The 13,904-nt window shown below is 35.8% G+C and overlaps 1 long non-coding RNA gene across 3 annotated transcripts; it reads right to left on the minus strand.

The window, feature by feature from the left end:
• Positions 1-6,142: 6,142 nt before the first annotated feature.
• On the minus strand, positions 6,143-9,479 carry LOC147760966 (uncharacterized). Of its 3 annotated transcripts, none has more exons than XR_015335051.1 (3): positions 8,798-9,066; positions 7,292-7,384; positions 6,143-6,884 (listed from the first exon to the last, which is right to left on the minus strand). It is a non-coding gene; the product is annotated as an uncharacterized LOC147760966 (long non-coding RNA). The 3 variants fall into 3 exon arrangements; XR_015335050.1 differs by lacking the exon at positions 8,798-9,066 and adding an exon at positions 7,508-8,371; XR_015335049.1 differs by having other exon boundaries at positions 7,292-9,479.
• Between the last annotated feature and the right edge of the window lie 4,425 nt (positions 9,480-13,904).

A 13,904-nucleotide genomic window follows, 5' to 3' on the forward strand; every position in this document is an offset into this window, starting at 1 on the left:
CCATACCTGCAAGGTTGTGTCATTGACCAAAATACAACGTTGAGTCAACGTCACATTATGACGGTGTTTCGACGTGGCTGGATCAACGATGATTTAACTTTGAATTTAGGTAGATCAACGGCAATTCAACGTATCAACCTGTTTTCAACGTTGATCCAACGCAACTATGCCTGCTGGGTCGTACGTTCAACTTGCTTTCAATGTACGTGTTAAAGGACAATGTTCATGTAAAAATCCATTTCTCGAATTTTGAAGATACAGCACTCAATCTATACACTAGAGGTATGTTTTAATCGATCCCCGCCATTTAAAAATTATAAAAAAATCTATTAGTAGAAAAAAAAGCGTTTTAGTAAACCTCACCTCAATATGCAAAAATGAAGCAACAGATCTGGGTCACGTGGTACTGTGACGACAATCACGATAAAGGTCTATGAGACTCAACTGAGCTGCATGGTGCATACTGTACAGACGGAGAAGTTAAGGAAAGTTGTGTTGAACGGAGTTGAGGAATTTTCGTTATGCCTCGGTGTGTTGCCGTGGGATTCAGCAAAATTGCAGCTCTCGTTGACAATCTTTCTTTGTCTGTGACGGTCTTCCGTGACTTACTAACTTCGGTGACAATAGTTGCGATGCTCTAGATCATGGTCACCTCAGGTGGTTTAGATCATATCAAGAGCTGGTAGTCTTTCAGATTAACTGTCATCAGTTGGCAAACTTACTGATTGCTGATGCATTTCAAATGCATTGTAGTTGACCAAAAGCTCGTTTACAACAAACCTGTTAATTATGCACCTCTGCAATTCCCAAGCCAGGTAATAACAGGTATGAAACTCGTCTTGGTGGGCTTTCATATTTTTCAATATATCTCATTTATTTCATGGGGTTATTTTATTGGTATTTGTAAATGACGTTAAATATCAATACTTAAACAATTAAGTTCAAACACGGTCGCGAACATTAATAAAAGAAATTGCTCTCAGGGTATCTTGAAGCTTCCGTGGAAGAAAACGTGTTGAGGAAAAACAGGAAAAAGAGCGTTATATTAAAGAAAAAATGGGAACTGCTATAATAAAATGGTTCGTTATCCTAATTAGTTTATGCTTTGAGGATTTGTTTCTGAAGATTATTTCATCTGAAATATTAAATAATTTAAAAGATTGATCATTTTATAACTTGAAACGCAAATTCTGCGTCAGTACGCATTTTTTTTTTTTGCAAATTTGTAAGCTTATAACACCGTGCTATAAAGATCTACTCAAGAAAAAAATTTGCTTGGGTGAAATTGAGTACGGAATGAACTGGAGACACTTGGCTTGTCATTAAGTTTACACGAAAATATGTCAGGTAACTTTATACTGTCTTTGAAAGAGTAAAGATTGAAAGATAATTTTAGACAAACTTTGACGGGGGAAATACCTACAAAGAGTAATGGGCTATTTCGCCAACATCTTGTTGAAAATTTTACACTGCAATTCTATTCAAATAAGCTAAGGAACTAATTGCCAAATTAATACTTTCATCACATAACAGGGGGGTAACCAGACCTGCAAAAATTGTACGCACATATTTAAAAAGATTACAAGCACATACAGCAAAATGTAGACTTACGCAAAACATGAACGACAGCGTAATCACAGCAAATGTACCTCATATAGTAGCTTAATTTCCATTAATAATAAAATCATCATTTAAGTCAAAAATATTCTTGCGATTTAATAACTTTTTTAATTTACCCAGAACGGTATATTTATTTTAAAGGCGGTTAACTGAAATATAGTTTTATGATTTGTTTGTGAAAATTGCCCATGTCACCCTGTTAGTTTGGAGGTCTAAGCTGGATCAAGTCCGTGTTAAAATTCCTATGAAGTTGTGCAGGAAAAATTCTTCCTTTCTTTCTCTAGCTCCTCGATAAACCTGGTGTTCAGATTTTATCTAGTACCCCCAGGTCTACGGGAGCTGCGCTTTGTAACTAACGCACAGGTAGATTTTTACCTGAGATAACTGGAGTAAAGCTTAGATAGAGAGTGCGTTCGATACAAGCAAGACAAATTGAATGCCATTTAACCCTCTAATTAAGAGGTAAAGGAAGTTCCAGTTAGATGGATGATTAAGATAGGACTTGTCAAGGTAACGGGCATTGTTTACCTCAGTTTAATAAAAGTATGCAAGACGGAGTGTCAGCGGTTTAATAAAATAAATTAAATTTCACAAATAACATGGACCTCATATGCAATAATCAACATTTCCCTTAACTCATTCAAATGCAGTGTTTAATACAACTTGGGATAACCATCATGAAATGCTTGTTAAAGAAATGACTAGACGGGAAATGGTTTTACACAGCTTCACGAGGATTTAGACCCCTCGGGTAAGAGATTTGAATGAGTATAAACTTTTATCAGAAGCCAGAGAAGTCATCTTACAGGTAGACAATGCAGCTCAGTTTGACAGCTAAGCACGCTCTGTTCTCCAGTGGCTCGATTGTCGTCATTGGACCACGTGACCTCGTAGCTCATTAACTCCCAGGCCGAGCAAATAGGACGTTTTTTAAAGCCAAAAATTTACAAAATGAGCTTTTAATTTGTGTATTTGGATTAAGATATCGTTAGTTGGGCATGTTTTCTGAAGAATATGTTCCGTTCAGGCCATTCTGACGGCATGAAGCAAACCCTTTAAAGGACAATGTTCATGTAAAAATCCATTTCTCGAATTTTGAAGATACAGCACTCAATCTATACACTAGAGGTATGTTTTAATCGATCCCCGCCATTTAAAAATTATAAAAAAATCTATTAGTAGAAAAAAAAGCGTTTTAGTAAACCTCACCTCAATATGCAAAAATGAAGCAACAGATCTGGGTCACGTGGTACTGTGACGACAATCACGATAAAGGTCTATGAGACTCAACTGAGCTGCATGGTGCATACTGTACAGACGGAGAAGTTAAGGAAAGTTGTGTTGAACGGAGTTGAGGAATTTTCGTTATGCCTCGGTGTGTTGCCGTGGGATTCAGCAAAATTGCAGCTCTCGTTGACAATCTTTCTTTGTCTGTGACGGTCTTCCGTGACTTACTAACTTCGGTGACAATAGTTGCGATGCTCTAGATCATGGTCACCTCAGGTGGTTTAGATCATATCAAGAGCTGGTAGTCTTTCAGATTAACTGTCATCAGTTGGCAAACTTACTGATTGCTGATGCATTTCAAATGCATTGTAGTTGACCAAAAGCTCGTTTACAACAAACCTGTTAATTATGCACCTCTGCAATTCCCAAGCCAGGTAATAACAGGTATGAAACTCGTCTTGGTGGGCTTTCATATTTTTCAATATATCTCATTTATTTCATGGGGTTATTTTATTGGTATTTGTAAATGACGTTAAATATCAATACTTAAACAATTAAGTTCAAACACGGTCGCGAACATTAATAAAAGAAATTGCTCTCAGGGTATCTTGAAGCTTCCGTGGAAGAAAACGTGTTGAGGAAAAACAGGAAAAAGAGCGTTATATTAAAGAAAAAATGGGAACTGCTATAATAAAATGGTTCGTTATCCTAATTAGTTTATGCTTTGAGGATTTGTTTCTGAAGATTATTTCATCTGAAATATTAAATAATTTAAAAGATTGATCATTTTATAACTTGAAACGCAAATTCTGCGTCAGTACGCATTTTTTTTTTTTGCAAATTTGTAAGCTTATAACACCGTGCTATAAAGATCTACTCAAGAAAAAAATTTGCTTGGGTGAAATTGAGTACGGAATGAACTGGAGACACTTGGCTTGTCATTAAGTTTACACGAAAATATGTCAGGTAACTTTATACTGTCTTTGAAAGAGTAAAGATTGAAAGATAATTTTAGACAAACTTTGACGGGGGAAATACCTACAAAGAGTAATGGGCTATTTCGCCAACATCTTGTTGAAAATTTTACACTGCAATTCTATTCAAATAAGCTAAGGAACTAATTGCCAAATTAATACTTTCATCACATAACAGGGGGGTAACCAGACCTGCAAAAATTGTACGCACATATTTAAAAAGATTACAAGCACATACAGCAAAATGTAGACTTACGCAAAACATGAACGACAGCGTAATCACAGCAAATGTACCTCATATAGTAGCTTAATTTCCATTAATAATAAAATCATCATTTAAGTCAAAAATATTCTTGCGATTTAATAACTTTTTTAATTTACCCAGAACGGTATATTTATTTTAAAGGCGGTTAACTGAAATATAGTTTTATGATTTGTTTGTGAAAATTGCCCATGTCACCCTGTTAGTTTGGAGGTCTAAGCTGGATCAAGTCCGTGTTAAAATTCCTATGAAGTTGTGCAGGAAAAATTCTTCCTTTCTTTCTCTAGCTCCTCGATAAACCTGGTGTTCAGATTTTATCTAGTACCCCCAGGTCTACGGGAGCTGCGCTTTGTAACTAACGCACAGGTAGATTTTTACCTGAGATAACTGGAGTAAAGCTTAGATAGAGAGTGCGTTCGATACAAGCAAGACAAATTGAATGCCATTTAACCCTCTAATTAAGAGGTAAAGGAAGTTCCAGTTAGATGGATGATTAAGATAGGACTTGTCAAGGTAACGGGCATTGTTTACCTCAGTTTAATAAAAGTATGCAAGACGGAGTGTCAGCGGTTTAATAAAATAAATTAAATTTCACAAATAACATGGACCTCATATGCAATAATCAACATTTCCCTTAACTCATTCAAATGCAGTGTTTAATACAACTTGGGATAACCATCATGAAATGCTTGTTAAAGAAATGACTAGACGGGAAATGGTTTTACACAGCTTCACGAGGATTTAGACCCCTCGGGTAAGAGATTTGAATGAGTATAAACTTTTATCAGAAGCCAGAGAAGTCATCTTACAGGTAGACAATGCAGCTCAGTTTGACAGCTAAGCACGCTCTGTTCTCCAGTGGCTCGATTGTCGTCATTGGACCACGTGACCTCGTAGCTCATTAACTCCCAGGCCGAGCAAATAGGACGTTTTTTAAAGCCAAAAATTTACAAAATGAGCTTTTAATTTGTGTATTTGGATTAAGATATCGTTAGTTGGGCATGTTTTCTGAAGAATATGTTCCGTTCAGGCCATTCTGACGGCATGAAGCAAACCCTTTAACGAAAAGGTGGGTGAGCGCACTTCCTCCGTGCGTTTATCCAAGGAGTTATAACAGAAGGAGATTACACGCAAGCCTTTCTTTTGTCCGATGTCTGTTACGGTGGGCGGAGCTAGCTACGGGGGGCCTCCGGTCTCAAGGTTTCGTCTGCGTCGCTCTCCTCAGCTTGGAGATAAATTTCATATGCGTTATTTCGCGTTAGAATTCGAGATCAGTAATGTCAAAGCGCTGCTGTATGCTGACGATTTTTTTCACAGGTAATTATTTGGACGATGTGCTGGAAGGGAACGATATCATAGAAAGCGATTATAAGGTGGTGACTGAGGATGGTCGCCATGAGCTTTTTTAAGTCGGTGATAGATGGCTTTTTTATGGCACAACCCGGTGAAAAATCACCAAGGAGAAGTCAAAAGAAAACGTCCCAACTGTGGTTTGTGAAAATGACATTCAAGTGAACGTCTGTCCTCACTGCCAAAGGACATAATATTAATACATTAACGTTTGGACCCTCCTGCCCTTAGGTCCCATAAACATATACATTGTGACAGTGCCTACGCTTTGTGTCTGGTTTTAAATTTCTTAAAGTATTTTTTCTCTCACTCGGTATAATTTTAATATTATAATGCATTTAATTAAAATTTTAATCCAAGGTTGAGGCAATGCCACGACACGTCAGTTTACTGAATACTCGTTATAAATTTCTTTATCTTGGAAATTTCCCTTTTTTTCAGGATTATTTGACACGTACTAACACTGTTCATATTTGTCGGTAAACAAGTGCACAGTGCTATACATTAAGAATAATTTTTATTCATTCATAAATATATTTATGTACAAAACATATCAGAAATTTTAGTATTCACTGAGCTCTTTAAAGTGAAACAAATAAAGATGAGAATATTGAATTTCAAACTATTATTTACTATATTAACTTAAAATATCTTTTAAGTCAACTCTATACTCAAGCACTCTATACTCTATACTCATGAAAGTAGCATCTGTGAGTGAAACCATTTTATTATATCAATAGAAGAACAAAAACAAAAATTTTACACATAAGCAGTAATAAATGAAGTCATAAGAATGATTAAGTTGCTACAGTTTTCCAGTTTTATGCAGTCTATGATGGCATTTTTTTCAACCGTGCAAATAGAAATAATTATATTCTTTTTTATCTGACTTGCTGATACCAGTCTGTGCCAGATACTATTCCACTTACAGGCCAGCAAGGTCTGAGAATCTAATGGGCCGAATGAAAAAAAAATCCTAGAAGATAAAGTGGTTAATTCTTACAAATAGGATAAAAAACATGGGATTTTCAAAAGGTTATTATAGATCAAGACAACACTTAGTAAGAACATTTATAAAATGTAACAGCTGAAAAAATTAACTGGTAAGTAAGCAGTAAGTGACTGCTTTAAAGAAATTTCACAGAAACAGAAATTTCACTGGCAATCAGGTAGACTGTTATACCATGGCACTCAACAATTTATATATAGGTTTTGAATTTTTTTCCACGTAACAGTAACATAAAATTTATGTCCACTTTTGCAATGTATAGAGTCAGTTAGGTGACTGAAAATATTTTAAAATGTCATAAAGGAGCACTATTAATTTAATGCAATCTCTGTTGGCCAGTCTTATCCAGTTTCTTCTCCAAAAAGGACAACTCAAGTGAGAATTTCTTCAGGGCCTTTTCTTCTGCCTTGCTAATGCCATGCCACTCAGAAAAGAGAGAAACCTGTAGGTTAGAAAAAAAACCATAATAATAGCATTATGAACTAATTGTATCCATGTAGACATTATGGAATTACGCAGTGAAGTTTAATGTGTCTTGTTATGACTTGACTGAAATAATGTTCACCACATAAATGAACAATTTACAACTAAATTTATATAGAACATCAAGATTCATGATCACAAGCTAATAACCCCAAGAAACTGAAAGAAATTGTACTTATTACAAGAAATTATTTAAATCCGCCCTGGTTCCTACTCTTCTGACAGGACAAAAAGGGGATTTCAGAGAGGCTGGTTGCTAAAAGGAAAATGCCCAAGGTTGTTGTATTTTGAAAAAAAAAATTAAAAAGGGTACTGTTGTTAGTGAATGTTTAATGCATCTTAGGCATTATGACAAAAGTAACTTACCCCAGACACACTGACCTCCTTTTTTCATTGACATATTTTAATTTTTTCCAGCCTGACCATAATTCATATATTCAATGCAGCCTTCTCCCACATCTATAATAGAAAAAAAAACTTGAGTAGTGTTAAGATATGCATGTCAAATTCATTATCAATTTTGAGAGAATTTCTGTTTCAACACTACAAGATGAAATATTTAATTTCAAGTAATGAATAAACCTTAATAGAGTTCTATTCTTTTGCAACCACCAAGGCAAAGCTTCTTTCTTAAAATGAACTGAAACATCCAAGCTTGCCACCTAACATGCCAAAGTAGTGAAGTATAATTTAAGTAGAGAAGCAAGTACCCCTTAATTATAGAGGTGTCTTACACAATAAGGTGTGTCTTACACACCTTGACTCAAAGAGAGATGTGTAGTGAGATAACAGGTTAAGTAATTGGTGGAGCCTAGGTGAACTTAAAACCTTAAGACTTTAAATTAAGAAGCACCAGGATTCATGTGTGTTCTTTTTTCAAAGGTTTAATATGAATTAAAACATACATATGTAAAAAGAAGACTAAATAAGTTAAAAATAACTATACCAAAGACACTGTGAAGTCAAACTTCCTGTTAGACCGCCATGATGGAAAATGCTGGGTGGAGGCAAAATTTTCCAGTCAAAAAAACTGAGCACTTTACTTTAACAACAAAGTTACCACTCCAAAGCCACCCACCATGGTGAGAAGAAAAATGATGACCAACTGTCATGATAAGTCTTTTTAGATTTAAACATGAAAAAGGTAAAGGCCAAAATGGTACATTTACCCATAACACTAGAGTAAAAAATTGGTATTCTGAACAAATCAGGTTATTTTTTTCAAGAAATATTGGAGCAGTATCCATGCAATATATACCACGCCACGACCAAGATGTTCAAGAATCTAAACACACCAAATTTTTTTATAATCTTGCATTTGAAAAGTACAAAAAGCGGTAAGGCTTTTGGCCGTAACAAGCGTAACACTTTTTGATCGGAACTCATGAAAATTGTCAATTGTCGTATCCAAGCTAGACCACATGTAAAATCGCATAAAAAAACAATACTGCTCAAGCAAGTGTGTTGCACACATAAAAATTAGTTAAATTTTATGACTGTCATGTGACACAAGTTTCAAAAAGTAGGAGGAAAATGTCTTTTGGAGTAATTTTTTTTCGAAATATTAACAAGATGGCGGCTTAAGCATCTGCTTGTTATTCGGCTACTGAAAGTGCACCTAAGTTTTATTCTTTGCTATTGCCACAAATTACTTAACAATTGCAACTGTATAAAGACCAAACTTTCTTCATCTGATACTATATTTATAGGCACTTGTTATGAGTGGGAAATATTTTTCGTGCAATATTTATTCTCCACACACCACCTCGCGAGATCAACGTGTAGCTGGACACTTACACAGTGAGACCCTACGACATAAAAGTTGCAATTTATCTTCATATTTCGTGTAGTTATGCATTTAAAAGCACTTACCTGTTTTTTTGAAAACCTTGTCCAACGTAATATCATATAAATTCTGTATTTCTCTCATTTTTTAGAAACTTGGGACTCCGTTTCTGTTTCTGTCCTCAAAAATCAACAGACGAAGGCACAGATACTAACAAACGAGATTTAAACGAGAGCAACAATTAAGCGTAACAGAGATAGGCATCCATTGTTCTCTGGGTTCTATTCATTCCGACCAATGAGAGACCGTAATACGGGCTCCGCCCCCACGCGTGTAATCTCCTTCTGTTATAACTCCTTGGTTTATCTTACTTCCAAAGTGCGTGGCGAGTACTACTATCGTACTTATGAAGTGCGTCACACTGAGACGACGCATGTGACCAGCACGATAAAAGTGCGTCACAAGTACTTGCTTAGGTGCATCGTGCGCCTATATCAAAGCTGATACGAACAGTCTGCTTTCAGTTCAAAGTCGATGGCGCATCCTTCTTGGAATTGCCGATTTTGGAAGACAAAACAGTGAATGATAAAGAGACTCGGTTCTCCCTTTTATACTATTTTGATTATCCGTGCGTTCCACCAATTTGACGCACGAGTGTCGTGCTTAACACTCCCGTGCTCATTACGTTTCTCTTACGTTTCTCTTATTTAGTAAGTACGATTTCTGAAAACACTTACGATTATCTCACTCACTGTGTGCGACACAAGTACAGATCGTGCGTGCGCCTTACTTCTTCCAACTTCCACGTTTAGAGCACGACACACCTACTCATGAAGTACATACTACTTACTACTTAATTTTCATCCTGCGACAACGCTACGCCTGACAAGAACTCCGAGGACGTACGATCTCTTAGCACGCACGACGGGTTGTAAGAGAGGCTTTAGATCTCCCTCATAGCCCAATTCCAATTCCGGTACAATTCGTACTTAGACAAATCTGATAATTTTACAACGCAGAGAAAACCTTATTAATATTTATATAATGGTTTTATACAAAAAATGTTATTTGGAATAAGCTGGAATGTCCGTACAGCAGCGTAGCTTGACTTCGAATGGTCGTTTCCCTTGTATTCCTCGCGTGATCTGTTCACCTTTTGAATACAGCGCCCCCTGTACCTCCTAATGACCTTCCTTCTAAGACACGTCATCGTCGACCCGTTAAACGACAATTAATACATTAATTCGCCCTAAACTATGAAATACCTGTGAAATAGAAAATTATGCTGTGTATGCATTAATTGTGGCATAATTCAAGTCTCAGACAGAAGGAAACAGAAATATGCTAAAAAAAAAAGATGAACATAGATTAGTTGTCCCCCTGCAAGAATCTAGAATATCACTGTCTGTTACTGATATCACATGATCTCTGCTAGTACAACCTAGCCCTGGTTGGTTTACAACTTAACCTAATTTTGTTGCCTCGACCAGGTGACAATTTCCAAGAACTGTAGATAACCTATATTAAACTAGTACAGCTTAGACTTTAGATCCGCCCTGGTTGTTGACAACATCACCTGATTTTACTGTGTCGATTGGTAACAGTTTTGAAATTATACATAACTTATTAAACTGGTGGGTGCGCAACTGCCTTGATAGTAGCTGATTGAGTGTGTCAGCCGACGAGCTGGGGGTGGTGGGGGGGGGGTTGACTGAGCCCACTTAGGTCCCTTGGTGCAAAAAATTGGCATTTCATTCAATTAAAAGATAAATAATAAATTATATTATGTAAGCAGCACTTCAGCTACAATGTAGCTGCCATAAGCCCCCATTCTTTGTTCCCTTTGAATATAAACATTTCAGCCTTTACTGCTAAATTAAGTTTTGAACAATGGGTTTAAATACGTTTACTAAAATCCCGTTCACTCTGAGCGGCGTCCTTTCTGCGTCCTTCGTGCGACCAAAGAGTTATAACAGGAGGAGATTACACGCAAGCCTCTCTATTGTCCGATGTCTGTTACGGTGGGCGGAGCTAGCTACGGGGGGCCTCCTGTCTCAAGTTCTCGTCTGCGTCGCTCTCCTCAGCTTGGAGATTGATTTCATGTGCGTTATATCGCATTAGAATTCGTGATCAGTGGTTTCAAAACGGCGCTGTATGCTGACGATTTTATTCAGAGGTGATTATTTGAACAGTGTGCAGGGAGGGAATGATATCATAGAAAGAGGTGATAGGATGGTGACCGAGGACGGTCGCCATGAGTTTGATTTTCTATCGATGATACAAGGCTTTTTATTCCACACCCTAGAGATAAATCACTTATAAGTCGATAGAAAACGTCCCAACTGGCTTGTGAAAGTGACATTCCTCTCTGCCAAACGATATTATATTAAAACATAAAAGTTTGGACACTCCAGCCCTAAACATATAGATTGTGACAGCGCCTATGCTTTGTGACCTTGGTTTATAATTTCTTAATTTTAAGTATTTTTCCCTCAGTAGGGCCTATAAATTTTAATATTATAATGCATTAAAGTGAAGTTCTAAACACTGAGTCGAGGCAATACAATACATGTGATAGTTTTCTGAATACAAGTTCAAAATTTATTTATTTTGGAAACTTTATTTCAGGATAACACATACTAACACTGTTTATATTTGTCTGTGAACAAGTGACTGCAGATACAAACATAGTGCTTATCATTAATAATAATTTTTATTCATACATAAATTTATTTATGTACAAATCGATCAGAAAAATTAATATTAACTGAGCTCTTAAAAATGAGACATGAATGAAGATGAGAATACAAATTTCAATTTCTATTTACCATATCAACTTTTTAAGTCAACTCTGTACTAAAGTTTAGTGATAGTAAGATATGTGCATAAAACCACATTTTACTGTATCAATAGATGAACAAAACCAAAATTTTACACATAAGCAGTCATTAATAACTACACAAGTAAGATTAAGTTGCTTCAGTTTTATGCAGTATAAGTTTGCTTTTTTCAGTTTTGCAGATAAAAATAATTATATTCTTCTACATCTGACTTGATTATTTCAGTCTGTGTCACATACTTTTCCAACTCACAGGCCAGCAAGGTCTAAGAATCTTATAGGCCGAACGAAAACAAATCAAAGAAGATAAACCGGCTTCTTATTACAAAGAGGATAAAAAATTACAGTGGGATTTTCAAAAGGTCATTATAGATCAAGACAACATTTAGAATGAACATTTATAAAATAAATTGGAGTACATGTTACAGCTGAAAAAATTAACTTGGCTAGTAAGTGACTGCTTTTAGGGAAATTTTAGTGAAACAGTCCGAATTTTGCAGAGAATCGGTAACATTTTATTATTAAGAAATATAGATATCTAGGTTTTGGGTTTTTTTTCCACATGACAGTAACAAATTTATGTCCACTTTTGAAATGTATAGAGTCTGTGAGGTGATTGGGAATCATTACAAATGTCACGAAGAAGCACTATAAATTTAATGATATTTCAAACAGTCTCTGTTGGCCAGTCTTGTCCAGGTCTTCTCCAAAAAGGACAGCTCGAGTTATATTATTTTCCTCAGGGCCTTTTCTTCTACCTTGCTTATGGCATGCCAGAAATAAGGGAAACCAGTATGTTAGAAAAAAATATAATAATAGCATTATGAACTATAAGTATCCAAGTATAAATTATGTAATGAAGCAATGAAGTTTAATGTGTCATTGTTGTTATGACTTGACTGAAATAATGTTTACCACATTAATGTACAATTTACAACTAAATAAAAAAAGGCTTCTTGATTACAGGCTCATAATCCCACGAAATTGAAAGAGTTTGTACTGATTACAAGAAATTAGATATCATTCATATCAAAATTATTTAAATCTGCCCCGGCTTGGACATAATAAGATTCCTTTTTATGTCCAAGGCCCTGGTTACCACTCTTCTGACAGGACACAAAGGCCATTTCAGAAAGGCCAGTCCCAAGGTTGTTGTTTATTTGAAAATGGTGAAAAATTAGTGAAAGTTAGTGAATGTTTAATGCATTGTAGGCTTACCTCAGACACACTGAACTTCTTTTGTCACTGATATTTTAATTCTTCCCAGCCTTACCATGATTCATATTCAATGCAGCCTTCTCTCATATCTATAATAGAAATAAAAACTTGAGTAAAGTGTTTAGTAAGAATGTCTGAATCATTATTAATTATGAGAGAATTTCTGTTTTGACATTGCAAGACGAAATGTTTAATTTCAAGTAATGAATAAGCCATAACAGAGCTGAATACTTTTGTCATCACCGAGGCAAAGCTTCTTTCATAAAATGAACTTATACATCCAAGCTTGCCACCTAACATGCCAAAGTAATATAGTATAACTACAGTACGGAAGCAAGTACCCCTTAATTATAGAGATGTATTACACACCTTGACTCAGAAGATGTGAAGATGTGTAGAGTGTAGTGAGATAACAGGTAAAGTAATTGGTGGAGCCTAGGTGAACTTAAAACATTGTGACTTTAATTTAAGACGCACTGGGGTTCATATAAGTATTTTCAAAGATTTAATTTTATTTAAAACACATGTAAAAAGGGAAGTTTATAACCATAGCAAAGACTTAAAGCCAAGCTTCCTGTTAAACCGCCATGATGGAAATGCTAGGCAGGGGCCAAACCTTTCCAGTCAAAATAATTGAGCACCTTACTTTTACAACAAAGCTACCACTCCAAAGCCACCTGCCACGGTGAGAAGAAAAACGATGACCAACTGTCATCTTAATTTCTTAAAATTTTAAGCACAAAGAAATTAAAGGCAAAAATGGTGCATTTAACCATAAAACTAAGGTGATAATTTGGCACTCTGAACAAAAAGGGTTATTTTTTTCAAGAAATATTGAAGCAATATCCATGCAATATATACCAAGCCGCGACCAACATGTTCAAGTACCCAAACACACCAAAATCTTTCATAATCACGCTTTTGAAAGGTGCAAACAACTTTTAGGAGTTTGGCCGTAACAAGCGTAACAGTTTTTGATCTGGACTCGTGAAAATTGGCCTGGTGAGCCTGGAAGTTTAAGTATCGGTTGGTGTGAGTGGCCTACCTGTAGCCTTTCGAATGACCGCCACTCTCATGTGTGATTAATGAATCAAAAAAAAAAAAAAAAAAAAAAAAAAAAAAAAAACAATAGACTT

The sequence above is a fragment of the Lingula anatina genome, chromosome 6 (genome assembly GCF_051362555.1).
Source record: "Lingula anatina isolate TDL-2025a chromosome 6, LinAna3.0, whole genome shotgun sequence".
NCBI classification, from domain to species: Eukaryota; Metazoa; Brachiopoda; class Lingulata; order Lingulida; family Lingulidae; genus Lingula; species Lingula anatina.